This window comes from Aethalodelphis obliquidens, unplaced genomic scaffold (assembly GCF_003676395.1).
Source record: "Aethalodelphis obliquidens isolate GAN/ISIS:26980383/991018 unplaced genomic scaffold, ASM367639v1 scaffold65, whole genome shotgun sequence".
Classification (NCBI taxonomy): domain Eukaryota; kingdom Metazoa; phylum Chordata; class Mammalia; order Artiodactyla; family Delphinidae; genus Aethalodelphis; species Aethalodelphis obliquidens.
The window spans coordinates 9459981-9487769 of NW_020838009.1; the positions used below are offsets into that span (position 1 = coordinate 9459981).

General features: G+C 48.2%; 1 long non-coding RNA gene across 1 annotated transcript; it reads left to right on the forward strand.

Moving 5' to 3' along the window:
• On the forward strand, nt 1-27789 carry LOC113610843 (uncharacterized). Its single transcript, XR_003429246.1, has 6 exons — nt 1-4525; nt 8420-8537; nt 14331-14430; nt 24827-24907; nt 26218-27582; nt 27746-27789. It is a non-coding gene; the product is annotated as an uncharacterized LOC113610843 (long non-coding RNA).

Consider the following 27789-nt stretch of genomic DNA (forward strand, 5'->3'; position numbering starts at 1 on the left):
GATGGCACAGGTTCCTTGCTGCAACCAGATATATGTTTGCATCTTTGAAAGTTCGCAATTTGCAGGTTTGTATGTAGGGGACTTACTGTAAATATGTTCAAACTGCTAACTACTGTCCGCCCTCTCGGATCACAGCCTCTAACTACCCTGATGCTCAAGCTGGAGAGCGAGCCCTTCCGCATAGCTCTCCTCCTCCCCTCAGATCCAGCCTGAGTCCCTAAGGGCTGTCTCAGCCCCCATTCTCCCTCTCCTGAGCCTGGCAGTAGCTTCCCATTTGGCTCCCTCCTCCTCCCTGGCCCACTAGGCAGCCTCTGCCTCCCCTCAGAAATTAGCAGAGTGACAGGTTTTACTTTTACCTTTGTGTGCCCCAGGGTTCTTATCTTAAAGCGAAACAATAAGTACCTCCAACCCCACCCTGGTTTCACAGCTTTGTAGAGGGTGCAATGAACTCATAATGAAAGCACTTAGAATTGTGCCAAGCACATCGTAAACACTCAAGAAATGTCAATTATTATAAATATCACTTGTTGCACGAATTTGCTGTCCTTTCAAACAAAGGATGCACACATCTTTATAAGTGCTGAATTTGTATAATGCTTGCTTTGAAATACCAAACCTTTGTATGGGGAGGAGTGTTTTAAACTGGTCGTATTTAGGTCCTGTTTGCCTAACGAGCCCTTTACCATTTGTAAGTATGGAAATTTTACCCTAAGCCAGTTATATGGGCCGGTGTCCCCATGTGGACACTAGATGGCGCTGCAGCATAGAGTGGCTGTTGGGACCTGGAAAAAGCCGGCAGTGCCACCTGACCTTCTCCTCTCCAATTTAACCTTTAGCCTGGGGTGGCGGTACCGTGGCTTAGAATCGAATCCTATGATGGCAGAGTGTATTAATGTCTCTCTGGTGACCGCTCCACTGTGGACACTCAGACCCTGCACATCACACATCCCTCACAGCAGCCTGGACGTGAGGCAGGCCAAGGATGGCTTCTCGGGTTTCCGGATGAGGAAGCAGGCCCAGAGCAGCACAGAGTCACCCGGCGACACGTGGAGCACAGACCCTGCACGCGGCCGGGTCCCCAAGGTTCAAACGTGCTGGTGGAGCTGGGGAAGCGGCGCCGCCGGGCCTCCGGTGCCCGGGCCACGCACCCACGCCTCCCAGGGGCTGGACTGACCCCCTCACCCACCCGGGAAACAGACGGTCCGGCAGCACACGCAGGAAGCACGAGCCAGAAGGGAGCGCCCGATTTTCTCTTTTCCAGAAATGTATTTTCAGTTTTTAAATAAAAGGCTTTGCTTCTACAATAATAGTGAACGCACATTGTAAGAAATTCAAGGGACTTCCCTGGTGGTCCAGTGGTTAAGACTCCCAATGCAGGGGTCCCGGGTTCGATCCCTGGTGGGGGAACTAGATCCCACATGCTGCAACTAAAAGAGCCCTGCAACTAAAAGAGACCACATGCAGCAATTAAAAGATCCCGCGTGCTGCAACTAAGACCCAGCAGCAGCCAAATAAATAAAAAGAAAGAACTTCCAGTAACACTGAAGAGCACAAAAAAGAAAATTTTCAAGTGCTCTGGAAGGCCAGCACCCCCAGAAGCATCGAGGGAGACATCTGTCTATGCACCTATTCAGAGAAAAGGACAGGTAGATTGATGGAAATTTTTACCAAAAAGTGTTCACACGGTACGTGCTCTTTTTGGGAAAAGTGTTTAACAGAAAGGAAAAAAAAAAAAAAAAGAAGAAGCCTAAATGTAACTAAAGAAATTGCCAAGCTGCAAATAATTAAAAGGAAAGAAAAATACCCAGGGACTGAATTCATTCTTGAAATATGCTTCAACTGTAGATGGCATCTCTTGACAGCCTGTGGATTTAGGATGAGGAAATGAGCTCACCCACTTCCTATCTCTTCCCCCCTCCCAAATGTTGTGAGTTCTTATTTTTACATTGTCAAGGTTTGTAACTACCTGCATCCTGTCCTGTAACCATCCTTCCCACCATTGTTTGGCCCCTGCTCTGTGCGTGCGCGGGTCCCCTGCTCACTGCCAGTCCTTTTAGAGTGGGTTTCCCAGCCCTCCATTCTTGAGTTCTTGACTTTGATTCACCTCATGTTTGACTTGACTTGTCCCCAAGAAGTCTGTTCAGGGAGGGCTTTGGTGGTCACAGCCAAGAGGGGTGGCTGCTAGGAGCAAGGTTGGAGGCCTCAATTCTGAAAAGGGGGTGGGCGGGCTATAAAATCGGCTGATTTATGCCCAGTGAAACTGGCATAAATCCCCAATGTAGGAACAAGCACTAATACTTTCCAGTGTGACTCCTTGCTGGACAGAGTCTTCAACTTGTATTTGGTTGCACATAGTTGAAGTCTTAGAATTTGGAAATAAAGAAAATGACTAGGGTGGGGAACCCAGAGAGTATTGTTTTCTTTTTTTGGGCCGCACCATGCAGCATGTAGGATCTTAGTTCCCCAACCAGGGATCCAACCCATGCCCCCTGCATTGGGAGCACAGAGTCTCAACCACTGGACCACCGGGGAAGTGCCTTGTTTTCAAAGAAAGGACATGCCAGATTTCTGGCTCAGGGGGCCTCTGTGACCAGGCCACCACCACTACCCTAACAGCACCCGCCCCCAACACACACACACACACACACACACACACACACACACACACACACTTCATACCTTTGACAGCAGTGCCTAATCCCATATTCACCTGGAAAAACCCAACTTCTCCTTCAAGACCAAGGTCAAATGACACCTCCTCTGTGAAGCCTTTTGTATGTTCTGGATTATTGCTTGGCAAATATTTACTTCTCTGCCTTCCCACTTTGGCAGTGGTATACCTCCAGGCCCCTTTGCTCCTGGGCTCTGCTATGTGACTTGCTTTGGCCAATGAGATATTTGGAGACAAAACGTGGAGTACAGCCTTGGCATGAGCTGGTGGAAGAGCCCACCCACTCGTGTTTCTGCCATTGCCACAAGCACACCTTTCCCTGCATGGCCTAGTGGTTCCAGGAGAATGAGAGGCAGGGTAGACCTCCATGTAATCCATGCCCAGGAGCCAGTCTAACCAGGCCCAGCTGAAATTGTCAGGGCTGCCCCAGTCAGTGTGCAGACACATGAGCCAGAAATAAATGCTTGTAACAGTAAGTTATTGAATTATGGGGTCATTTGTTATGCAGCATTGTTGTGACAATAGTTGACTGATACACGTTCTCTGTTCATTTCCTCTTTTGTGCTTGAGATGCACTTTGTGCCCACAGCTTTACTTATTAACTGTAGGGCTGATTTTGTAGCAGAGTCTGCCCTCCCTCTGGCCTGTGAACAGTTTGAAGAAAGGACTGCCTCTCATTCAATTCTGACTCCCCAGTACCCAGCTAGATGGCACCCAATATCATTCTTTCCATCAGCACTCTGTCCAGGATAGCCAAGTCCAAGTGGAGAGCCCAGGCCTCTGCTTCCAGGACTCACCTGCAAGTATGGACAAGAAGGTTCCAAAGCCCTAATCTTCGGTACCCACTGCTGGGGAAAACACTCAGGGCATAGCTGCTCTTACCTGGGAGCACCAGGGACCACAGTGGCTGCTTTCCTAGCCAGGTAGTGTATGAAAACAGGGAGAAGACCCTGGTAAGTAGATGTAGGAGGGTGGGAGAAAACTAAGCTCTTTGTCCAAATAGAAACAAAGAGCCTTGGGGTATGGAAATCCTGGAAGCCTTCCTTACAAAGTGCCCGAGTATCCAGGGGCAGTGAAGGCCATGTCACTAATATAATACAGACCCACCCTGGGAGAATGAGTACTGAGAGCCAGGGTTCTGGCACAAGGAGAGCAGCTGTGGACTGGGTTTTCCAAACTCTGCCCATCAGCATCTTGCGATGCTAATCCTGGTTCCACCTACCCTACTTTCCTTAAAATTGGTCATCCAAACCAGAACACATTGGTGAGTGAAAGGAGACACTGTTAATAATTGTGCCAGGACAACCAGCATAAGCAGGGACATATGGTCAGCCTGTGTATCGGACCAAGACCTAGACGCAGTACTGCTCAGGGGCCAAGGGTGTAGGCTCCAGAGTTAAGAGACCTGGGTTCAAATGTGCCTCTTTGTGGCTCTGAAGCCAGGGCAAGCGAGTGGCCTCTGTGTGATTCAGTTTCCTGATTTATAAAATAGAGATAATGGGGTTGTGCCTGCTCCTGGTAAGCGCTTCCTAAATGTTAGCTATCCTTTTAACTGTTACTCTTTTCACTAAATGGGTCCTTTATTGCTAGATCTCAGAAACACAACAAAAGAATTTCTTGAGAAGAACAAGCCCACATTCTGAAAGGAGCCCTGAATAGTTTTCGCCACGCACAGGGCTCCTGTGGTACCTCCACCCTCCTCTCTAGGGAGCTGGTGTGACTGACACTGACCAGTCTGGCCAGGGCACCTGCAGCCAAACTTGGATCTTCTGGACGCACCAGCTTTCCTGATTCAGGAGCCTCAGGACTAACCTCAGATGATGCTTATTCCTCACCTGCTCAAAACCTGGCCTTGTAAGTACTGGATCTTCCTCAACTGCTTTCTGCAGGGCCTTGGTTTCCCTCCAACAAGCCTGGCACACTGCCAGGGGCCCATTTACTGGTTGCAGGAGGAGCCAGGCAAACCGGAGGCTGCTGGGCCCTCCCCTCCCAGAAGCCAGGCCAGCGCACACAGGGCCCCCTGGCATGTTTGCTTGATCCACTTGGCCAATCAGATGTTCCCTCCCAGGACTTTGAAGCTTGAATGGGAGATCCAGGTGGGGGTGGAGTGTCAGTGAAACTGAGCCACATTAATGGCAGTGCCTTGGAGAGAAGGTTCCCCAGGCCCCTGCGTGGCCATTATTCTGCCATCGGGAGGCCTGGTTGTTCAGCAGTTCTCCCAGGCTGTGTGCTGCCTCACTAACTTTCTCATAAGTCCCCTGGAGCGAAGAGTTGCTTCAGTTCACCAGCTTGTGAGGCTGAACTTCCCAAGAAGCAGCCTGGGAATCTCTGCAGCTCTGTGTCTTCCCCAGCCCAGGGGGCTGGTCTGCCATCTGGGCTCCTGCTTCTGACTCTGCCTTCTCTTTCAGATCAGCCGGTAGCAGTGGGAGTTGGTAAAACGTGTCACTTCTGGCTCCGGGTTCTTTCTGAAGAAAGAACTCCCTGGGCATCCATGGTTACACCAGCACACCCCTCTAGCCACTGCAAATAGCGCTGTTTAATCACTTCCCACCCGGGGGTCCTGAGAACCAGCGCTCCCCATGGCAAGGCCTGGCAAATGCTAGTTCTGCAGAATGCTGATAAGGGGTGCACAGAGCAGTGCTCCTGCAGGCCTGGGGTACTGGCTGCTTAAGCACAGTGAAAAGCTGTCTTCACTGAAGGACTTCGCAAGGGGCCCTCACGTGCCAACCCACCTCCAAGAGGTTGACTAAGTCAGCATTGCTCAAATGTGTTCAACCCCTGGGTCCTTTTTGTCAGGACCATCTTGTGAATCTGATGTTCTGTGGAACACACTGGGAAAGGCATGGAGACAGGTAGAGATGGATGAGAGCAGGAGAATCAGACTTTGAGAGGACCAAAGAAGGAGAAGGGAAAGGATGGAGCACAGAAAAGAGCACAAGAAAAGGATGAGAGGGCACCCAGAGTTTCCAACATGGAAGATCCAGTGGGCCCAGGCTCCGGGAAGCCTGAGAGTTGCCTCTGACCAATTCAGGGATATTATTATTACATCTATTGATGGCCAATATTAATACAAATAAATGACTGCCCAAGAAGCCACACCTGAGACTTTAGTATTAACTGGAGAAGGGGCTGCGGCCTGTAAAGAGCGCCCCCTGGCATTCTTCCACCTCCTTGTGGTCAGGGTTACCGGGCGCCCAGCCCAGGACGGGTTGATCGGCAGCCTCTGGTCTAGAAGCTGATTTCATTCATTCATTCATTCATTCACTCATTTATCAATTCAAAAACGTCTCCGTGGTCATCTGGTTTGTGTGAATGAGCGTGTGGCTTGACAATGCAAGCTTGTTAAAATGTCTTGGGTAAAATAAACATTTTACCAAATGATTTTAGACCTGAAATCTTGGAGAATATACAGTTTAAAACCCGAAGAAACAGACTTCCCTGGTGGTGCAGTGGTTAAGAATCCGCCTGCCAATGCAGGGGACATGGGTTTGATCCCTGGTCCAGGAAGATCCCACATGCCGCGGAGCAACTAAGCCCATGTTCCACAATTACTGAGTCTGCACTCTAGAGCCCGCGAGCCACAACTACTGAAGCCCATGCGCCTAGAGCCTGTGATAAATAAATAAATAAATAAATAAATAAATAAATAAATAAATAAATAAAACCAGAAGAAACAACAGGAGAAATCAGTTATGTGATTAGGTAAGAATTAATGGTGGAGAGATTGAATGAAGATGGCAGCCTGAGCACCTGTTTCAACCCGATCGAAAAAATATGTATTTTTTAAAAATCTATCAGGACTTCCCTGGTGGTGCGTTGGTTAAGAATCCACCTGCCAATGCAGGGGACACGGGTTCGATCCCACGGGACGATCCCACATGCCATGGAGCAACTAAGCCCGTGCACCACAAGTACTGAGCCTGCGGTCTAGAGCCCGCAAGCCACAACTACTGAGCCGGCGCACCACAACTACTGAAGCCCATGCTCCTAGAGCCCGTGCTCCACAACAAGGGAAGCCAACGCAATGAGAAGCCTAAGCACCGCAACGAAGAGTAGCCTGCACTCACTGCAACTAGAGAAAGCCCGCGCGCAGCAACAAAGACCCAACACAGCCAAAAATTAATTAATTAATTAATTTTAAATATATATATATTTTTAAAATCTATCATGGGCTAGAAACTACAAAGGGATATCCTCATTATCAGAAACTATGAGGAGTAAAGGATGCTGAAGAGTGAAAGGCAAATAGCTGGAATTGAGTTGAAGGTGAAAGTCTAGCCATAAATGTTCAGAAGAGGATTCTGTAAAGGGAGGGGCTGGCCTTTGGGGTGCACCAAGGGCAGGGCAGGCGGGCACAGGAAGCAGGAGAGGCCCAGGCGGCTGACAAGGTGACCGGGGGCGTGTGGCTCCTCCCCCACCCCACTGCACCAAGCAGCTGGCAACAGATGCTGCTAGCAGACAGCAGAGATATAAGGACAAACCAGGGGGACTTATTTAACACACGGGGCCGGACTGTTTCCTTAAGAAACAGTGAGCCCTTTATCAAAAGATAAAGACTGACAGCCAACAGAAAAACCAGGGTGAAGATGCCATCAGGCAGGTCACAGAAAAAGAAATACAAATAACTAATACTCATATGAAAAGATTCTGGATCTCACTGATAATTAAAGAAATGCTAATTAAAACAACAAGATACAAATTGTTCACCCCTGGCAAGGATTTGGAAAGATTGCAGATGCTCAGGGCTGGTGAGGGTGTGGGGAAGGGCTCATACACACGGCTGATGGGATGTAAACTGGTAAACCTTTCTGGAGGACAATTTGACATCAGCCATCAAACAGAATTATTAAGGCACTGGAAGAAAATATGATAAAATATTTTTTATATTCTTGGAGTGGGGAAAACTTTCCTAAGCAAGACAACATCTAGAAGCCCTAAAGGGAAAAGTGGACAGATTTGACCTCATAAAAATGTAAAACTTCTGTAGGGCTAGAGACCATATCAAAGACAAAAGGCAAATGATAGACATTAGGTACAACATGCATAATAACCTGAAATATGCAGAGTCCCTTCATATCAAAGGATGAAGCTTTATTTTCCAAGATATAAATGGTCAAAGGACAAGAACAGGCAATTTGCAAGAGAAGAAATTCAAATGGCCACTAGTTGAGAAATGACATTTATGCTCACTAGGGATCAGAGAAATGCAAATTTTTAAAGTGATAATATCTAACAAGAAAGGCGTGCTCCTGTATAGTGTGGGCTTTTGGGCTGGTACAATCTTTTGAAGGACAATGGGGAGAACCCATCAGCATATGTAAAATGTGCAGATAAACTTCTATGAATCTATTCCTTAGAAATACTTGCTCAAAGGTTCGTGGAAATGTGAACAAGTATGTGCATCACAGAACTATTTGTATTAGAGAAAAACCAAAGATAATCTAAATAATCAGAGAGTGGGAAGAATAAGGGGAGTCCACTTTTTATATTTTTGTATTGTTTGAACTTTTTCTATTTAGTGTTTTTTCAATTAATGCCATGTGTCTGATTTTCAAGAAATTATTTAGAGTGAGCTGAAATTCCAGCACCTCCCATCCCTAAATCCCATTTAAATGTCCTTGAAATCAACCCCAACAGGAGCCCGAGTGCCACAACTAAGGAGCCGGCGAGCCACAGCCAAGAAGCCCGCCTGCTGCAACTAAGACCGCGCGCAACCAAATAAGCAAATTTTTTGTTCTTTTTTTAAAGAGGAGCATAGCTCAGAATCTGAGTCCGTATAATCCAGCCCCCGCTAATGGGAAGAGATGAAGACATGGATTCCCTTCACACAGCCCCTCTCCCACCTGGCTGGGGAGGCTGACGTGCGGTGAGTATGCGGTCATAACTGCGTGGAGGAAGCTGGCCGGTGGCCGGTGCCCATATCTGGACTGAGCGCTCTACTCAGCCCAAGAGAGGGAACCAGGACAACAGCCCCATCCTCCAGCCTCAGGTCTGAAATTGCTCGGAGTGGAATAAGGAAGAGAGCTCACCCGTCTCACCCAAAGTCGTGGGGCGTTTACAGTGAGGACACAGACTTGGGAACCCAGGAGAACAACCTGGATGCAGGTCTTTGCTCTGTCCTCCCCCAAGTAGCACGAGTGACCCAGCCCTCCCCAGGGTGCTGCCCTTCTCTCTGCCTTCACCATTTGGTCTCCTCTCACTAATGACTCTACCTCCTCTCTGTGTCATTACTCCTACTCAGGGCTAGTAGTCAAGATACCTAACAACTACTAAAGCATGGGCCTCTGCCAAGCAGAACAGACACCAGCCGTAAGAATGGGTAGAGGTAGCAAATTATCCCAGAACTCAGTGGCCTAGAACAACAGATATTTATGATCACACACACGTATGGGTCAAGAATTTGGAGCTGCTTACCTGGGTGGTTCTGGCTCGGGGTCTCTCGTGAAGTTGTGGTCAAGATGTCGGTTGGAGTTGTAGTCATTTGAAGGCTTGACCAGGCCTGGAGGATCTGCTTCCTAGGTGTCTCACTCACAAGGCTGTAGGCAGGAGGTCTCAGTGCATCACCAGTGGGCCTCTCCATCGGGCTGCTTGAGCATCTTCACAACATGGCAGCTGGCTTCCCCAGAGGGAGTGACTCAGGGAGCAAGACAAAGTCACAATGTCTTTTTTTTTTTTTTTTTTTAGTATTTATTTATTTATTTGGCTGCACCGGTCTTAGTTGCGGCACGAGGGATCTTCACTGCAGCGTGCAGGCTCCTTTAGTTGCGGCGTGTGGGATATTTGGTTGCGGCATGCAGGCTCTTAGTTGCGGCATGCAGGATCTAGTTCCCTGGCCGGGGATCAAACCCAGGCCCTCTGCACTGGGAGTGCAGAGTCTTAACCTCTGGACCACCAGGGAAGTCCCAAAGTCACAATGTCTTTTATGACCTAGCCTTGAAAGTCACATGCTCATTTCTGCAGTATTCTAGGGTTACACTCATCAGCTATATTCTGTGTGGGAGGGACTACACGAGTGTGTAAATACCAGGAGGTGAGGATCAACGGGAGCATTTTGGAGACTGGCTACCACAGTACCCTATCACTCCCTGCTTAAAGCCTCTGATGGCTTCCCACCGCCCTTAGAATCAAACACAAATGCCTGGCCATGGCCTGCAAAGCCTGGCATGAACTGGCCCCTACCTACCGTCCAATCTCATCACGTCCTTCTTTTCTTTTGGCTGTGCCACTCGGCCTGTGGCATCTTAGTTCCCCAACCAGGGATCAAACCTGTGCCCCCTGCAGTGGAAGCTCGAGTCTTAATGACTGGACCATCAGGGAAGTCCCTCATCATGTTCTTCTTTACCCACTAAACACACCAACCTTCCATATATCCCTCAGCTTCCCCAATTCATCCTTTATATTTTCTGCTCCCTCTGCCTAGAATTCTCCTTACCCAGATCTTTGCGTGGCTGGGTCCTTCTCATCTTTCAGGTCTCAGCTCAAATGTCACCTCCTCAGACAAGCTTTCCTGACCACCTTATCAAAAGTAGCCCCTGCCCTACCTGTCACTCTCTTTCACATCACCTTGTGTTTTTGGTTGTTGTTCACTGTTACATGTGTGTAGATGCTACGTGAGTGATGCTACATAATTTGCATTTTATGGTTTGCCATGCAGTCAGTTGCAATGTCATGCTACCTTTCCTTAGGAGATGCCCATCCACATCCCTGTGTGCTAACTTCTTCCTAGCACTGACCTCTATCTGAAATTATCTTGTTTATTGCTGTTCTCCCTTCATGTACCAGCAAGAGTTCTTGTTTACAAGCAACAGACTCCTCTCTAGCGGGTCTAAGCTGGAAAGGAATTTGTTAAAGGATATTAGGTACCTCATAAAATCTCCAGGAAAACAGAGAACCAGGCAAGGAGGTCATCTGTGTGGATAACCCCCATTGCACTCACACCGTCATTTGCCCTGGGGGTGCACTTGATGTTGGACACCACCATTGGGGTGCCTGCTCCTGCTGCCTCTGAGAGCCGGGTGGATCTGCTGTCATCCTCTCTAGGGAAGATGCCTTGGCACCTGCTTCTCAGTGACACTTAGCCTCATGCAAGTGCATCAGATTGGTGGCGTCTTAAGTCACATGCTCTGCCCCATCTGCAGGTGAGGCTGGGAAACGATCTGGCTTCCGCCATGGGGAGGTGTGAGTTCATTGGGTGGGGAATTCTCAAAATATAGGAAGCGTGTTCCTTGGTTTTGAAGCCAAAGTGAGTTGATGACGTGTATCCTCCACAATCTACCCCCTTAGTTACTTAACCTCATCATCAACCCTTCTTCCATACTTAATCTTACAAACAACAACAGAACCCAATAGAAAGCTGAGAGCTGTGTCTCAAAAAGAAAATAGTTACTTGCAGAGAAAATTCATGGCTTCACTCCAAAACTCAGGGCTTTCTGCTGTTCTCTGACCATCTTGCTCATGTACCTATTTCTTGCTTGCCTAGAGCAGCCCTCTGGGTAAGTGTTATAAGAGCCGGGACCTTGTTCATCTCTATATCCTCACAACCTAGAACAGTGCCTGGCATATCACAGGTACCCATAAATGTTAAGCTGGTGAATTGTGTCCATGAAGTTCCCTCCCAGTGAACAGGGCTGACCTGTGTGGCCAGTAGGGAACTGCAGAAGTGGCAGTGTGTGACTTTCAAGCCTCAGCTGCCATGGCTAGCAGCCTCCTTTGGTGGTTCCAATTTCAGGTTTGAGAGAGGGAGAATCCAATTGGCTCATGTGGCCTATTTGTATCAAGCCATAGATTATCTGTGTGGGGGGGCCTATAAATTGGGGTCTCTGAGGAAAGGGGTCTGCCCACTTTGGCCATCAGAAGGGGCTATGGCATCCCAGACACTGCGGTTGAGACGTCTAGTACAATGGGGTCACATCTTACATGAGGAATTGGATTCGAAAATCTCCATGTAAGACTTTATCCCATATAGTCAGAGTCACTCATGAAAACCCTTTAAATTACCCATAAATTTCTCTACTGTATAGTACCATCTATTGAAAATCCACTTCAGCCAGTTTTCCCTTCACTAGGGAAGAGATAGCTGTTTCTTTGGTTGGGCAGATGAAGTAGTTGGTTTACCTTATGGGTCTTGTTTGAAAAACACATCTTTAGATATTAGAGTCATGATGAGATGCTCACATATAAGGGGCACGTGGGACCCTAGACCACGGAGAGAACCACAGGTTCCCACCACATCTCCGATCTCTGCTCATTGCGGGGCACGCGCTCTCTGAGTAGAAGGGGAGGCCCTATTTAAATCGTCCTGTCTTCTCCCCTCCCCTCCTCTCCTTCCCGATTTCCTCTCTCTCCTCCCCTTTTTTTTTTTTTTTTTTTGCGGTACGTGGGCCTCTCACTGTTGTGGCCTCTCCCGTTGCGGAGCACAGGCTCTGGACGCTCAGGCTCAGCGGCCATGGCTCACGGGCCCAGCCACTCCGCGGCACGTGGGATCCTCCCAGACCGGGGCACGAACCCGCGTCCCCTGCATCGTCAGGCGGACTCTCAACCGCTGCGCCACCAGGGAAGCCCTCTCCTCCCTTTTGAACGAATATATATTACAAGGTTTAATGATTTAAAAAAAAAATCTACTTGCTCTCATTGGATCTACACGTGAATTGCAAGGAAGTCTGAATATAAGAGGAAGAAAACTAATCTGATGTCAGTGAGAAAGCCCGGAGCACAGAAGTAAAAGAAGAAAGCAGTGAAATTGTATTGCTAATCCTATTCTCTGAAAAGGATGTCTCACGTGAAATGAAAGAAGATTTTAGAAAACAGCTATTACCAATTCTCAGGGTGATCAGACAAGGACAGTGCAGGGCAAGTGGGTGCCCGTCACATTAGCTTGTCACTGGAAGCTGTGATTAATAGGATTAGAGGAGATTGGATTATTAAACGAGATAGGCAAGAGAAACCTCTGTGGCAAATGGGGGAAATTAATGGAGAGATGGAAGCAAAGCTCGGGGAAAATGCCGGACATTTAGGATAAAGTGTGAAGATTTAATATGGGGCGGGGGGGGGGGGGAGTTCCTGAAGTTTATAAATAAATCAATGGAACGGGATCAATAATCAAAACTTGTTTGTTTTCTCTCTTCCTATTTCCCTCTCCCTCCCTTCCACCCTCCCTCTAGCACTCTCTCCCTCTCTCTCTCTCTCTCTCTCTCTCTCTCCCTCTCTCTCTCTCTCTCTCTCTCTCTCTCTCACACACACACACACACACACACACACACACACAGGTACACACACACAAGGGCAGAGAGTTTTTTCTGTTTTCTTCACAGCTGTCTCCCCAGAACTTAAAACAGTGCCTAGCACATAGTAAGCCCTTAACATTTGCTAAATTGTTACAATGAAGTAAGATGTACCATCTTGTACCAATTCAAATGAGAAGCCAACCCGACTCTAAGATATATTCTGGTGAAATTCCTAAACTTGATGGAAAAATAAAGGCTTCTCCCAACTTTCAAGCAGAAGAAACAAAGTCAGATGACTTTCAAAAATGTTGATAACCAGCACAGCTTTGAACTTCACGTGGCAACAGCCATTGCCTGAGACAATAAAGTGAAAACTACAGGATCCTTAGGGGACGAGGGCCCCCCAGGACTCCCAAAGCCAGGAAGAAAATTAAAGGAAATCTCGGACCCGGAAACTCAGGAAAATGGACTCGCCAGCCTTTGGTGAAATGCAGAGACTAAAGTACACCTGAAAAGGGAGAGCCCTTCGTTCTGCTTCTGATGCTTATGGAGCACCTTCTGTGGGCCACTGGGCCTTGGGTTCTCATGGGAGGAGGCAGTCAGTCAATGAACAAACGACTGAATCAACACTTGGGAGAGCAGCGCTGGCCTTGCTGCCTTAATTTGGCAGGGCTGGTGGGGCTGGCGGGGCTGGAGGGGGCAGCCTCAACCCTCCCCCTGGGACAGCTGGGGAGGCTGCAGCCCAGCCCACCACTGGCAACTGCAGCTCTGTGACACTTCAGGTCACCTGGGTGGTGACCAGAGGGACAGTCTCCCCAGACCCTGTGATCCCTCTGCACAGCCGGGATGGGCTTGGGCTGGGCACCCTCCCTTCCCTCCTGCGCCTGCAGAATTGAGGCAGGGACACAGGAAGAAATGGAGGGGGGGGAGATGGCAGCGGCCTCATCGGAGCCCAGCCTAGCATGTTCGCTGTGATGAGAAAAGGGCAGCCTAGGTCCCTCTCTCAGATCCCTGTGGCTCCCACCCTCGTGAGCTCCACCCTGGAACCAGCTTTATTCCTCTGCCGCGAGCCAGACCGGAAGTGAGCCTGCTCGCTCCCACTTCCTCCTGAGCCTCTGCTGTCCCAGGGCAGGCATAACCCAGGACCCGCCCTGACTCCATCCAGGCAGCGTCACAGCCAGCCCCACGGCAGGAAAGGGGCCACTGGGGCCCACCTGGAAATGGGGGAGACCCCTGAGGCCCAGGACCTCGGCCCCCTGTGCTCTCCTCCGCCCATTCCTGGGCCCTGGTTATACCCACAGGCACTTGTTTGTGTGTCCCTTGTCCATTCCAGGATTTATTGTCCATTCTAGGATTTATTGAGTACCTACTACACACTACAAGCTGGTGGACAGAACAGTCTCAAAACCTGCTGTTGCGGGGTTTTTACTCCACAGGGATGACAAAGGCAGAGCCCTACATGGATCAACCGTTCCTGGCTCTCTGAAGTTGCAGAACAATCTTGGACACCTCACCCAACCAGTGCACAGTAAGAAAGTAGGCAAGAGTTTTCTACCTTGGGGACAAAAATAAAAACCCAGTCACTTAAGTGTCACACCTACAGCAGCATTGACTTAATGACTGCAGTTAGAGAAAAAATACCGTTGTCTGAACAGAGACATATTTAGCAAGTTTTGTTATACTGACTGTCATGCTTAATTCCCTTCCCTTTGGAGAAAAAAACAAAAAGCACTGAATGCCCCCTTCCCCAAAAAGGGTAAAAATAAATTATCAGAACAGAAACAAAACTGAAGCCGAGCTCCCTTCAGTCCCAAGCACTGTCTGGTGACTGAATCACCCAGATTTCAGATTATTCTGAAAAGGACAGGAAAGTGGTGCTTTACCTCCTGGGCCAAGAAGCAGCCAAGCTGGGGGTGGAGGGACATGTGGGGAGCCACGGTGCCATCGCCCTGTCCCTTTGTCTTTCAGTCTATGACTCTGTCTCTCTTTTTTTCCTACTGTGTTCTGTGTCTTTGTCCATCACTCTGCTGCTTGGTCACTGTCTCCTGGCCTCTGTTGGTCTCTGCCCGATGACTGTCTCTCTCAGAACACGAGATCTCTCATCTCTACTTCCCAGTACATCTGCTTTTTCCCTTCTCTCTTTCTCTCTCACTCTCTTTCTCTCTCTCTCCCTGCAGACTGGCTTTCTCATCTCTGCTGAAACACAGCTGGTCTTTTCATGACCCTAAACTTTGGTGCCTATACTAACTGACCCGTCTCTAGGTGACCCAATTCCTAATCCCCAGGCCAGGGAGGGCAATTGGCTCAGCTGCCTCTGGAGTGCTTCCTCTGGGTTGGCCACCTCTCTGTTCTGTGGCTCTGTGAGTGTGTGTGTGTGTGTGTGTGTGTGTGTGTGTGTGTGTAGGGCAGGGCCCATTCTTGGGAATGGCCAGGGGTGTGAAAGTTCTCAGATGAAGAGGCAAACCCTGGGGACACACCTCAAAAAATTCTTCTGTGTTACAAACCCCACAGAAAGAGGTGTTCCTGGAAATCCTTGGGGCAGACCCCACGTGTAATGTTCTCTTTTGCAGATGTTATAAATATATAAATTCCTAATGCTTAAAAAAGACATATTTCACATGTGACTGTGAAATAAGATAGTGAAAAATACATCCCTGTTCTACATGATTCAGGCTGAAAAGTTTTCTAAATGCAGTAAGTTATATTACCATCTTCATGCAGCCTCTTCCTAATTTGAAGACACTATAATTATATACCATGCATTGACATTGCTGGAAATCTATCTAAAAACTTGGCCCAGGAAGGACTTAACCAAAATATGCAGTTTCCTTGATTTAAACTGGCCGAGATTGCGTCTGAAAAATTCTACACATTGTCAGAGACAGCTCTGGGAACAGGGCTTTTCCCTACCTGCTTTATCAAGACCTCCTCACATCTCTGTGAAGGACCAGAAAGGCCTTCAGCCTTCAGCCAGGAGTAGCGGCGAAACGGTGGGGGGTGGGGGTGGGGAAGGGCTCTAGCTTCGGGGCAGGGGTGACTCTAGCTTCTTCTAGATTCTGTGTGCTGAATAAACTACAGAAAGGGGATGTCTGCATTAGCTTCTCTGTAGAAACTAAATACAGCAAAATTCTCTCATCCTGAATCACAGAGAGATTAATTGCTGTTTAAGTGGCTGTTTCTCATCCAAGGCATTTGGCGGTTCTCTCTTGTTTCCTGGGAATTTTTTGAAACCATGGTTTGTCTAGTTTCGAATTGTGCTGTGAGAGTGCCAGGCATGGGCTGGTGCTGAGTTCTGCCGTCCTAGCCCAAGCAGAGAGGCTCTGGTTTGACCTGTTTTACTTATCTTCCTAACTTAATTTTTATTTGGTCAGTTGTACAATAAATATTGGTTAAATAGCAATAGTCTCGTAATCCAGCCCTGCAAAGTTCAAACTCTTAAGCCAGTTCTTTTGGTATTTACCTCCCTAATTCTCAATCATATGCTTATATGATTACTGACTGATTTTTTTTCACTTTGGACCATCATCTGCTGATTTCCAACCTCCTATTCTAGAAGATGAAGATGAAGCTGTCTTATCACACACCTCTCTGCCTGCACGCTCCCGCACCCACATATCCTACACTTTCCTTTTCCTTCCTTATCTTCTCAAGACAGTTCATCACAATTTTAACTAATTCAATAGTGTTTATATTATTATGACTGCAGAAGAGGCTATTTTTTTAACATCTTTATTAGAGTATAATTGCTTTACAATGGTGTGTTAGTTTCTGCTTTATAACAAAGTGAATCAGTTATACATATACATATGTCCCCATATCTCTTCCCTCTTGCATCTCCCTCCCTCCCACCCTCCCTATCCCACCCCTCCTAGGTGGTCACAGAGCACCGAGCTGATCTCTCTGAGCTGATCTCTCTGTGCTATGCGGCTGCTTCCCAATAGCTATCTAATTTACATTTGGTAGTGTATATATGTCCATGCCACTCTCTCACTTTGACCCAGCTTACCCTTCCCCCTCCCCATATCCTCAAGTCCATTCTCTAGTAGGTCTACATCTTTATTCCCATCTTGCCCCTAGGTTCTTCTGACCTTTTTTTTTTTTTTAGATTCCATATATATGTGTTAGCATACGGTATTTGTTTTTCTCTTTCTGACTTACTTCACTCTGTATGACAGTCTCTAGGTCCATCCACCTCACTACAAATAACTCAGTTTCGTTCCATTTTATGGCTGAGTAATATTCCATTGTATATATGTGCCACATCTTCTTTATCCGTTCATCTGTTGATGGACACTTAAGTTGCTTCCATGTCCTGGCTATTGTAAATAGAGCTGCAATGAACATTCTGGTACATGACTCTTTTTGAATTATGGTTTTCTCAGGGTACATGCCCAGTAGTGGGATTGCTGGGTCAATGGTGGTTCTATTTTTAGTTTTGTTTTTGGTTTTGTTTTTTTTTGTGGTACGTGGGCCTCTCATTGTTGTGGCCTCTCCCGTTGCGGAGCACAGGCTCCAGACGCGCAGGCTCAGCGGCCATGGCTCATGGGCCCAGCTGCTCCGCGGCATGTGGGATCCTCCCGGACGGGGACACGAACCCATGTCCCCTGCATCGGCAGGTGGACTCTCAACCACTGCGCCACCAGGGAAGCCCTGAGGGCTTGTTTTAGAAGGTGAAACACCCACTCCCTCCCGGGAGGGCCTGGGTGTCAGTAGATCTCAAGATTCAAAGGAGGGGGAGATGCTTCAGATGACGGGGAGGTAGGTTTCGCAGGTGCCATGGCAAAATGAAAGGTAAAGGGGAGGAGAAGCTGATGGCAAGAAAGCAAGATGGCAGGAGGCCAGGCAAGGCTAACGTGACCCCTGACTTAGTACAACACCCCCACCGGACCCTTTGGCAAAGCCCAAGGACCCCACAGTGTGGTGTGATTAAATGTCGGGGAACCAGAAAAGCAGCCAGAATGCTGAGGACTGAAGGGGTTCCAGCAATGGAGTGACAAGGGAGGTGGGGAGGCCCCAGGGAGCAATGCCTCAGTGGGGGCCGAGGCCCGGCAGAACAGAGGCGGACGGACCAGGAGACCAGAAAGTAAAGCACATAGGTAGACGATGCTTTCCAGAATCTTGGCTTCAAAGAGGCTCCAGGAGCCCCGTGGTTAAATTCTCTTCCAAAGGCCTGAAAACCCTGTAATACCACCATTGAGCTATATTGCTTTCTTCTCTTTCTGGAAAAAAAGATAAACAAAGCATATTGTGATGGTTTATGATTCAAAGTCTCACCAAACTCTGTGTTCCCCTTTCGCACGAAGACATATTTTACATCATTGGTACAAAACGAATATGCAGCGTTTTCAAAAGTTCCGAGGGAAATTCTCGTCCCAAAATTGTGCCAATGACTGAACAGAGAGGGGCCTGCCTCGAGGAGGAAATGGAGCTTTGATCGGAAGGTGACCTCCCCCTTCCCTTTGAAACAGGTTGATTGGTTGTGGACACTCTGGGGCAGCTCCCCTAAAAGTTAGGGGATCCAATTCTCCCCACATTATTTTTTAAATACACCAAGGAGAAGACGGAAACCAGTGTGGTCACAACCAAACCTGCATGATGTTGTTTAGAGAGAAAAGGGAATGTAGAATAAACCTTCTGGACGGGTCTCTAGGTTTCTTGGTGTCTAGATATTTTCACCTCATTTCTCATTTTAACAGAACTAAAAATTAGGCTGAGCATAGACAAGGGGGGGTCCTTCTTGTTTATGTGGAAGGGGAGCAGAGTGACTGGAAGTAGCCGGATGGGGAAGGGGAGGCAAGGGGGAGACTTTGATGGGAAGGACTTGAGCTTGTTTAAAGGCTGATGAGAAGCACACAGTTGAGAGGAAAGAGGCTGAAGACAATGAAAGGTTCTGAGGTTGCAGAACCAATGGGAGGAGATGGATTGAGAGCTCGGGAGGTCTGGCCTTAGACAGAGAGAAAAAGGTGGGCGTGGGCGTAGCGAAGTTTGGTGAGGGGTGGGGGGAAGGAGAGCAGGAGGTTGAAATAAGTCCCGTCGGAGGCAGGCGTGCTCTCTGCTCCGTGCAGCAGGCAGGGAGGGTGTGTGTTCAGAGCCACCGCGGGGAGATGGGGGTGGAGGTGGAGGTGGAGTTTGGAAAAGCCGATGTGGGCAAAGGGAGAAAAGAGCTGGCCAGGGAGATAGGTTGGGGTGTCGGGATAGGAAGTTGGGGGCCCCCCAGCAACCATTCCCCCTTCTTTCACCGTGGTAGAAGATTTAATGGTCACCCAAGGGCCAGAAACAAGGGTTGGGATTTTGTTTCTGTGTGTTTGCTTGTTTGTTTTTTCCCTTGCCCGACCATGTCCACCACGCACCTCCTTTCCAGGTCCTGGAGTAGTCTCAAAACACATTCCGAGAGAGACTGGTGTCTGCAGCCCGAGCAGTGAGTATCAGATACCGATCCAGGCTTTCCGGGGACCCTGCACCCACTTGCACAAGGGTTCCAGCACCATCAACAGCCCAGCCTGCGAGGCGCCACTCGGGGCTCGGCTGGGAGGGAAGGAGGCCGCTCAGCTCCCTTGGGCGAGTTTTGCCCCACACGCTGTTGGTAATATTCATGTATGCCGACTTTACTTTGTGTTAATCTTTTTTACACAGCTTTTCTGAAACAGGACATACAACAAGGCATAAAAATACAAAACACCCACGGCCCTATCACCCGGCGTAAGGAGAACAACACAAACATACTAACAGGACGGGCGGGGGGCTGAGGGAGCGCGCGGCGGCCGCGGAGCGAGCGAGCGGGCGGGCTCGGTCCGGAGTGCGGGGGATGCGGGCGGCGGGCGCGCTGAGCTGCCGGGCCGGGCAGGGCCGGGGCGTGGGCAGCGGCCCCTCCTCCTCGGGCTGCAGGTAAGGGCGGCCGCGGGGAGCGTCCGAGGGGAACGGCTGGTCCCGGGGTCTCGGGGCCCGGGGTGAGGGGAACCGCCGGAGCGTCCCCCACTTCGGAACACCCCTAAACGTTATTGACCCCCAGAATTTAGAGGGGAGTACCCCAGAACCCATGGTCCAGAGAAAGGGAATGCCCTCCGAGAGGGGGACAGGCCCTCGCCCGCCCCTTCGTACCAGTTGGAGAGAGCTCCCACCCGGGGAGTCTCCCTCTAGGCTGCTCGGCGGCTCCACTGGCGCCTTCACAGACTCAGGCCTCCCGAAAGAGGCCAACAGAGGATTCGCACTGCCTCTCTCCTAAGGCCGGCGTCTACCTCAGAAGCTTAGGCCCTGACCCGTTACTCTGAGCGAGGTGGAAGACCCACGTTCCGGAAAGAAACTGTTCTGGGAAACCTGAGCCTGTGGGGTCCCAACTGGCTCTCTGGCCTCTGTGCCGTGTTGCGCGTCAGGGTCACAGGCGGTGGGATTCTAGGCACTCCGGGGCAGGTGGTGTGCGGCTGCCGCCCTCATGCAGTCAGCAAACATTCCGGCAGCTTTTTCTGTGCCATGAATTGGGCCAAGGACATGGCCGTGACCAACACCAGGCCCTTGCCTTCCTAGAGCCCGGAGTGTGTCAGGGGAGACAGCCAGGTAACCCCACAAATATAAGCCGGATTTACTCTAGGGTAGCGAAGCCCGGAAGATGTGAGAGCTCAGGGGAGATGCAGCTGAATGTGAGGTTTGGGGGAGGATCCCTTGACTCCTGAAAGCCAAGTAGGAGCCAGACAGAGAAGAGGTAAGAAAGTGGATGTATATCCTTAGTGCCTTTTCCACCTTTCAGCCTGGCGGAGACTAAACAGACTTTCCCCCGTCTGCAGAAATAGATGAATCCCTCTGTGTTATCCCTCCTTAAATGCACTTCACGGGGTGCCAGTTGCTGCAGAGACTTTACGGTATTTGAGCTATAAAGAGAATCAGGGGAAAAGGAGATTGCTTGTCAGGTTTGATTTCAGAGAGATCTCCATTGGAATCCACGTCTTTCCTTGTGTTTGAATTTGTTTTCATGATTATTATCAAAGATCGTGTTCCCTTTCAGAGCTGAGAACCAGCCTTGCTCCTGGATTAACAAGATCATTCAACAAATATCGCATACCTACTACCATTTACCAGACACGGTTTTAGATGGCAAGGATACACCAGTAAACACTCTTCACTGGGGTCACCGTTCTCATAGAGCAGGGAAGACAGAAATAAAGAAACAAATCAAATAAATGAGATAATTTCATTAAAAAAAAAAAAAGTACTAACAGAGGTGAATCCCCCAGTGTCCCTCTCTGACTGCATCCCCTCCCCCTGCCTCGAGGCACCCACTACCTCGAGTTTGGGGTGTATCCTTCCCTTGCTCCCCACCATGGGAGCCCAGAGAGGACAGCCGTCTGCGGTGGGTCACGTTGCAGGTGGGTGAAGGGGCTGCATTGCGGCGTTGCCATAACAAATAGGAAGAGAAATTATGGAAGCAACAGAACTCTCCTTTAGAGATAAAAATAGAGCAGTTTCAGAGGCAGAGACCAAGAGCTCTCTGTCACTGATACAAAAGCTCTGACACAAGGAGTGACAAGTTTAGTGAGTGGCCAGCTTAGGACACAGAAGCCTATGAGGGGACAACCCACAGGGCAATGACAGAGTGAGGGAGCTTGGACCAGGACTGACCCCTCCCAGCTACTCCTGGCCAAGGGTTCCCCGATATCCAGGTGAGGAGTAGTGACTGTTTACTAGCAGAAGGAAGTGGCAGCACAGCTTGGCTCTTCAGAGGTGGTCCAGGATGATCTGGCTGCTAAGTTGCGCTGAGTCCATTCTCTGCTGAGGGGTTAGTTTTTCCTGTTAAGTCAATGCTCAGATGGTTCTACCCACCAGGCTCACATTTGGATCAGGAAAATAAAATGGATCGTTAGGCCATCTTGGAGCACTTCCTAAGGGACAGATGAACGAGAGGCTGTTGGTTGACATTTAACTGTAGTTCCAAATTTGTCAACGTCTCCTTGCAATATGTCCACATCAGCCTGGAACTAGACTGGACTTGGAGGCCCGAGGGGCTGCCTGTTTTCCAGGCTGTGCTGCCAGCACTCTCCCCCTCAACCCTGTCGCATGCTGGGCACAGGCCGCCTGCTTGCATTGTAGGGTCAACTGCCCAAGCTCCTACCAAGGGTAGTTTTCTTTTCAAAACTTCTTTCTCCTCTCTTCATTCTTGGTATAGGTCACATGGTATGACAGCTTGAGCTGCCATAACAAAATGCTATAGACTGGGTGCCTTAAACAACAGAAACTTCTTTTTCACAGTTCTGGAGGCTAGAAGTCCAAGATCCAGATTCCAACAAGGTAGGTTTCATTCTAAGGCTTCTTTTCTTGGCTTGTAGACGGCCACCACGTCCCTGGGTACTCACATGATCTCTTCTTTATGTGTGCAGGGGAGGGGGAGGAGGAAGAGAGAGCTCTGCTGTCTCTTCTTCTTATAAGGACACCAATTCTATCAGATTAGGGCCCCACCCTATGACTTCATTTAACCTTAATTACATTTTAAAGACCCCATCTCCAAATATATACATCGGAGGTTAGGACTTCAACATATGGATTATGGGAGAGCACAATTCAGTTCATAGCGCATGGACACCTAACCAACTGCTCATAATCTGATCTGCGACTCCACAGAGAGTAGAAAAAGTAAACCTTCTATAAGCATTGGAAATGTTCTGTGTCTGGGTGGTAGTTATATAAAGGTGTGTGTGTGTATGTGTGTGTGTGTGTGTAAAAATTCTTTGATGTATATACGTAAGATTTGTGTACTTGACTGTGTTATGCCTCGATAAAAAATTCTTTTGTTTAATGAGCACACACACAAAAAAGAGAATCCAATTAAGGCTCTGAGGCCTTTGGGAATGAAGAAGGTAGCCTCTGATGTCTTTAGGCTAAGTGACACCAAGGACTTAACCTGTAGGAAGGGAAGGAACTTAACTTTTATTGAGCATTTTGGTTAGTCAGGGTGGTTCTGGATATAAGAAACAGAAGTTCACTCATGTGTCAAGTATAAAGTGTCCTATATGAATCCCAAAGAATCTGAAGAGCTAGGCGTCACAAGGGACAGAAACTTGGGGCATTCCCTCATTACTAGCTCTCTCTCTCTCTCTCTCACTCTCTTTCTCTCTCTCGCTCTCTCTTGCAGTTTCTGCCTGTGCCTATGCATCTGCCCCATTCCACTCTTTGGATCCATTTCCTCTCCTTTTTCCTCATGGTTCTAATATGGCTGCCACAGCTGCTTAGTCAATATGAGTCTCCATCCTCAGCTTCCACCATGAACTATTCCTTCCCTTTGTGTCTCTTAGGTCAGCCTCCTGAGAAGGGCATTTGGTTGGGTTCCAGCACACCTCTTTAAGCCAGTCTCCAGGTGCCAGTTAAATGGCTAACGTTGGGTCCAAACATCTGGAACCAGGAAGAAGGAGGCCATAGTACAGTTCAAGGTCATTTAAGAGCTAGGTCCTGAGTTAGGATAACTTCTTTTCAAAAGAGCTGTGGAGGGGCAGGCAACAAGTGATGAATATCTCAGGAATGGGTGTCTATTTAGTAGATGTTGGGATTTTCAGGATTTTTATATATTTTCTTGTAGTGTCTTTGGTTTTGGTATTGTGGTAATGCTGGTCTCAAACAATGAGCTGGGAAGTATTCCCTCCTCTTCAATTTTCTGGAAGAGTTTGTATAGAAGTGGCATTGTTTCTTCCTTAAATGTTTGGTAGAGTTCACCAGTAAAGCCATCTGGGCCTGGCGTATTCTTTGTGAGAAGGTTTTTTTAGCTGCAAATTCAATTTCTTTGATAAATATTGGGCTATTCAAGTTATCTATTTCTTATTGAGTGAGCTTTAATAGTTTGAGTCTTTCAAGGAAATTATCCATATCGTCTAAGTTATAGAATTTCTTGATATAAAGTTGTTCATAATATTCCCTTATTATCCTTTTAATAGCTATACAATCTGTAGTGATGTCCCCTCTCTCATTCTTGACATTGGTAATTTGTGTTTCCTCTATTTTTTTCCTAGTCACTCTGGCTAGAGGTTTATCAGTTTTATTCATTTTCTTAAAGAACCAGCTTTTGGTTGCATTGATTTCCTCTGTTGTTCTGCTGTTTTCTCTTCATTGATTTCCTCTTTGATCTTTGTTATTTCCTTACTTTGGACTTAATTTGTTCATCTTTTTCTAGTTTGTTAGAGTAGAAGCTTGAGATCAGTGATGTGAGATCTTCCTTCTTTTCTAATATAAGCATTTAGTGCTATGAGAACACAGGTCCTTGATGACATTCCTGTTCAAGTCTCATTTGAGGCCAGCCTAAATCCAGACCACCTGTTCTCAACTCTCTCAACATTAGAACCACCTGGAGGGTTTCTAAAAATACCTGTGCCTGGACCCCACCCTAGGCCAATTAAATCAAAATCTCTGGGAATGAGCTCCAGTATGACTAGTTGTCAAAACTCGCCAGGTGAGTCTAAGGAGTAGCCAGGATTCTCAATCACCACACTAGGGCAGTGTTTCTCAAACTGATAAAGGCAGTTTTGGTTTTCATTTCCAGTTTTATATTTCTATTATCCCATTGACCGTAACATTTTGTAAAATACAGTGAAAATGAACCATATGGTTTCTAGAAGTTTCCCTTATGAAAAGTGGTGTTTCCATTGCCTCATAAACTCAGGTGTTCTCATTATTCTTTATCATTATCAACAATGGAGGAAAGGAAGTTTGTAGAAAGATGATGTAGGGTCAGGCCTTTCACGATGGCTGTTCTCTTGCTCTTGTACATCCCCTCCTTGACCAGTCCCTGCTTCACCTACACCCTACTCACATGACTGTCCAATCCTCTTAATCATAGGGCTTTAATAGTAACTGCCTACGTGCTCGCCCCCACCCGCCCCAGCCGCTGGTTTCCCTGGTAACTGATGAGCCAACCTGATGTCAATTCCCCCTATAACTGGTAACGTCCTTCTCCCCATAGAGTTGCAAAGACTGCCCCTGTGTCCTGCTTGCCGTCTGCTGTACACGGTGGGGTGTCACTCCAGGACGTTGCTTCGGACATGTAAGATCCCCTGTCCAACCTATCACCGATGTCTCTGTCACTGTCTCTGGGGCCTTTCTTCAGTCTTGCAGCTGGCCAATTACAAGACTTTCAGACCTGTGGGGTGCAGCCAAACAGATGATCATGCATGTAGTTGCTTCAGCAGTGTAGTTCTGTCTCACTGTGGACCATTCAAGTTTTTGGATGATGTTGTATTTTAGTGATGTTGCACTGTCTAGATCTCTTGCGTATGCGTCAATAACTTCTTTTTATTGTTTAAACCTACTTGAGTTGGGTTTTCGGTTATAAGAGAATGATTCCAACTGAAGCACCCTATCATAGATGTATCCATCCATTCTGCAATCACTTGTTGACACATTATCCTCTCTTTCTCACTCTCCTTCCCACACAAAAGCTGCAACCATCCCAGACAAGGGCCATGGTTTGTTTGATGATGACTGTGTGATCACTCTGTACTCTCACTGTGGCTCCCTTTACTACAGGACCTTAACCAAGATGATACAAACTTCCTTTCCTCATTGTTGATAACGCTCAAGAAAAATGAGAACACCTAGGTTTAATAAGCAATGGAAATATCATTTTTTAAATAAAGAACACCTCTAAAAGCTACACAACTGCCGATATGAATTTTTGCATATTTGCATTGTTCTTTTTGATGTTCGAATCATCCCATATTTGACCACAGGGAGCCCCTTCAGGTCGGCTCCTGTGTCCTTTTAATCTGACCCCATGGACTTTGATACCTTCCTTGTTCATCTGTCCCAGCCCTGGAAAGGCCGTTTCTCAGGATCCCTGGTTCCCTTTAGCAGAGAATGATATTTAGAGAGTAAGATCTAGGCAAGATAGATACACTTTTTAAACACAGAAATTACATGAGTTTTCAAAAGATCTGTTTTTACCATAACTAGTGGCCTTTTCATTAAGTCAGTTAATGACCTGAAATCATTGGGATTTTGGGTGGTTTTGGATTAAAGCAGTTTCTCAACCTCAGCACTATTGACATTTGGGGCTGGGAAATGCTTTGTTGTGGAGACTGCCCTGCGCCTGGCAGGGTGTTTAGCAGCATCCCTCGCCTCTACACACTAGATGCCAGTAGTACCCTCCCAGCTGTGACAACCAAAAATGTCTCCAGACATTGCCAAATGCCCCTTGGGGTGGCAAAATCATCCCCCATTAAGAACCACTGGATGGCCTGTGGCTTCTGTGGAAAACATCCTGGAACAAACCAGAGAGACTCTGGCCCTGTGGCAACATCCTTAACAGTTTCCTGCCTCTATTTCCCTGTGTGTCTATTGGGACAATGGCTACAGGATAAAACAACACATTGTGGGAAGCAGTCTGACCTGCAAAGACTCATCGGCGTGAAAGTGAGGAGCAGACATTACATCATAGGCAGCACCACACTGAAGCCACATGTCGGTTTTTGCTCACTCTGCTGAGATGGTACAGCTTCTGATTGAACTGACTCAAGTCCTGAAGATTACTCAAACTCTTGTGTTCCCACCAGGCCTCTTTTTAGTGTCAGCCTTATATAAGAGCTTTCATTTTACTGTCACCAAGAGAAAGTCCCATTCAATTCATACCAGATGCTGAGTCGTCGTGAATCAATACAACAGCATCCAAAAACCACCAAAATGAATCATAAGGACAAACAGGACTTTTCCCCCAGCAAAACAGTGACTAAAATAGTGTTTTGCCCTTTTAGAAAAAAAAAAGTTACAAGGTTAATAAGACACGGCTTCAGGCCCTGCTTGTGTAACACACGTGTCTGTGGGCGTGAAGTGGTTAAATTGCGTGTCCTCAGCAAGACAGTGTATGAGGCCTGCAGCTGAGCCAGACAGAGGCTGGCGAGAGGAGGTGAGACTTGGACATCAGGGGCCCTAGACTGGGAGTCCAGTGATGACCTGAAACTGTTAGGCAATCCTCCTCCATGTGAGTGGCAAGGATATCTGAGACTCAGAGTTTAGGAATCTCTACCGTGGAGGAGAGGCTCTTGGGAACTGTGGAGGCTCTTCCAGGAAATGAGCATCCAGAATCTTCTCCCGATAGAGCCGGGGAGATCCCCAAGACTTGTTTCTCAGTCCTGCCTCTGCTCCCTGGATGCTGGGAATAGCACTCCGATTACCTATGGAAGTGAGAAATGGTATATGTCCTCCCTGGGGTGGGAGGGGGTGGGCCCACCTAGGCACTCTCTCCTGGCCTCTGACCCTTGAATGGAGGGAAGCAAAAGCAGAGAAGAGATGGCGGCTGACACATCCCCGTAGTGGCTGGATGAGTCTCTCAGTTGGTTCCTGCTTCTGGGTCCCCAAGGCCTCCCAGGTTCCTGTCCTTTGCAGACTAGGTTCTTCCAGTTTCCCCTTTATTGTGTGAGGGACTCCCTATCCTTCCAATGGGTTTCCTTTGCGACAAGGTCAGTGTCTGTTTTCCCACCGCAGCACCAAGTCATTGCTGTCAGAGGCACTGAGAGCTGTGTGTCCCATTCCATACCCCACAGACTACTGCAGGAGCCCGGGAACATGGGCTGCAGAGCCCTGCTCGTTGATATTCACAAGGTAGGAGTCAGAAGGTCTCCCCTCAGTAAAGGCAAAATGGGAGCAATGGAGGCCGAGAGCTCCCCGCAGTTACTGTGTCAACACTGATCAAGGAACTGAATCATCATATGATATCACTTACATGTGGAAACTAAAATATGGCACAGGGACTTCCCTGGTGGCGCAGTGGTTAAGAATCCGCCTGCCAATGCAGGGGACAGGGGTTCGAGCCCTGGTCCGGGAAGTTCCCGCATGCCGTGGAGCAACTAAGCCCATGCGCCACAGCTACTGAAGCCCACACGCCTAGAACCCGTGCTCTGCAACAGGAGAAGCCACCGCAATGAGAAGCCC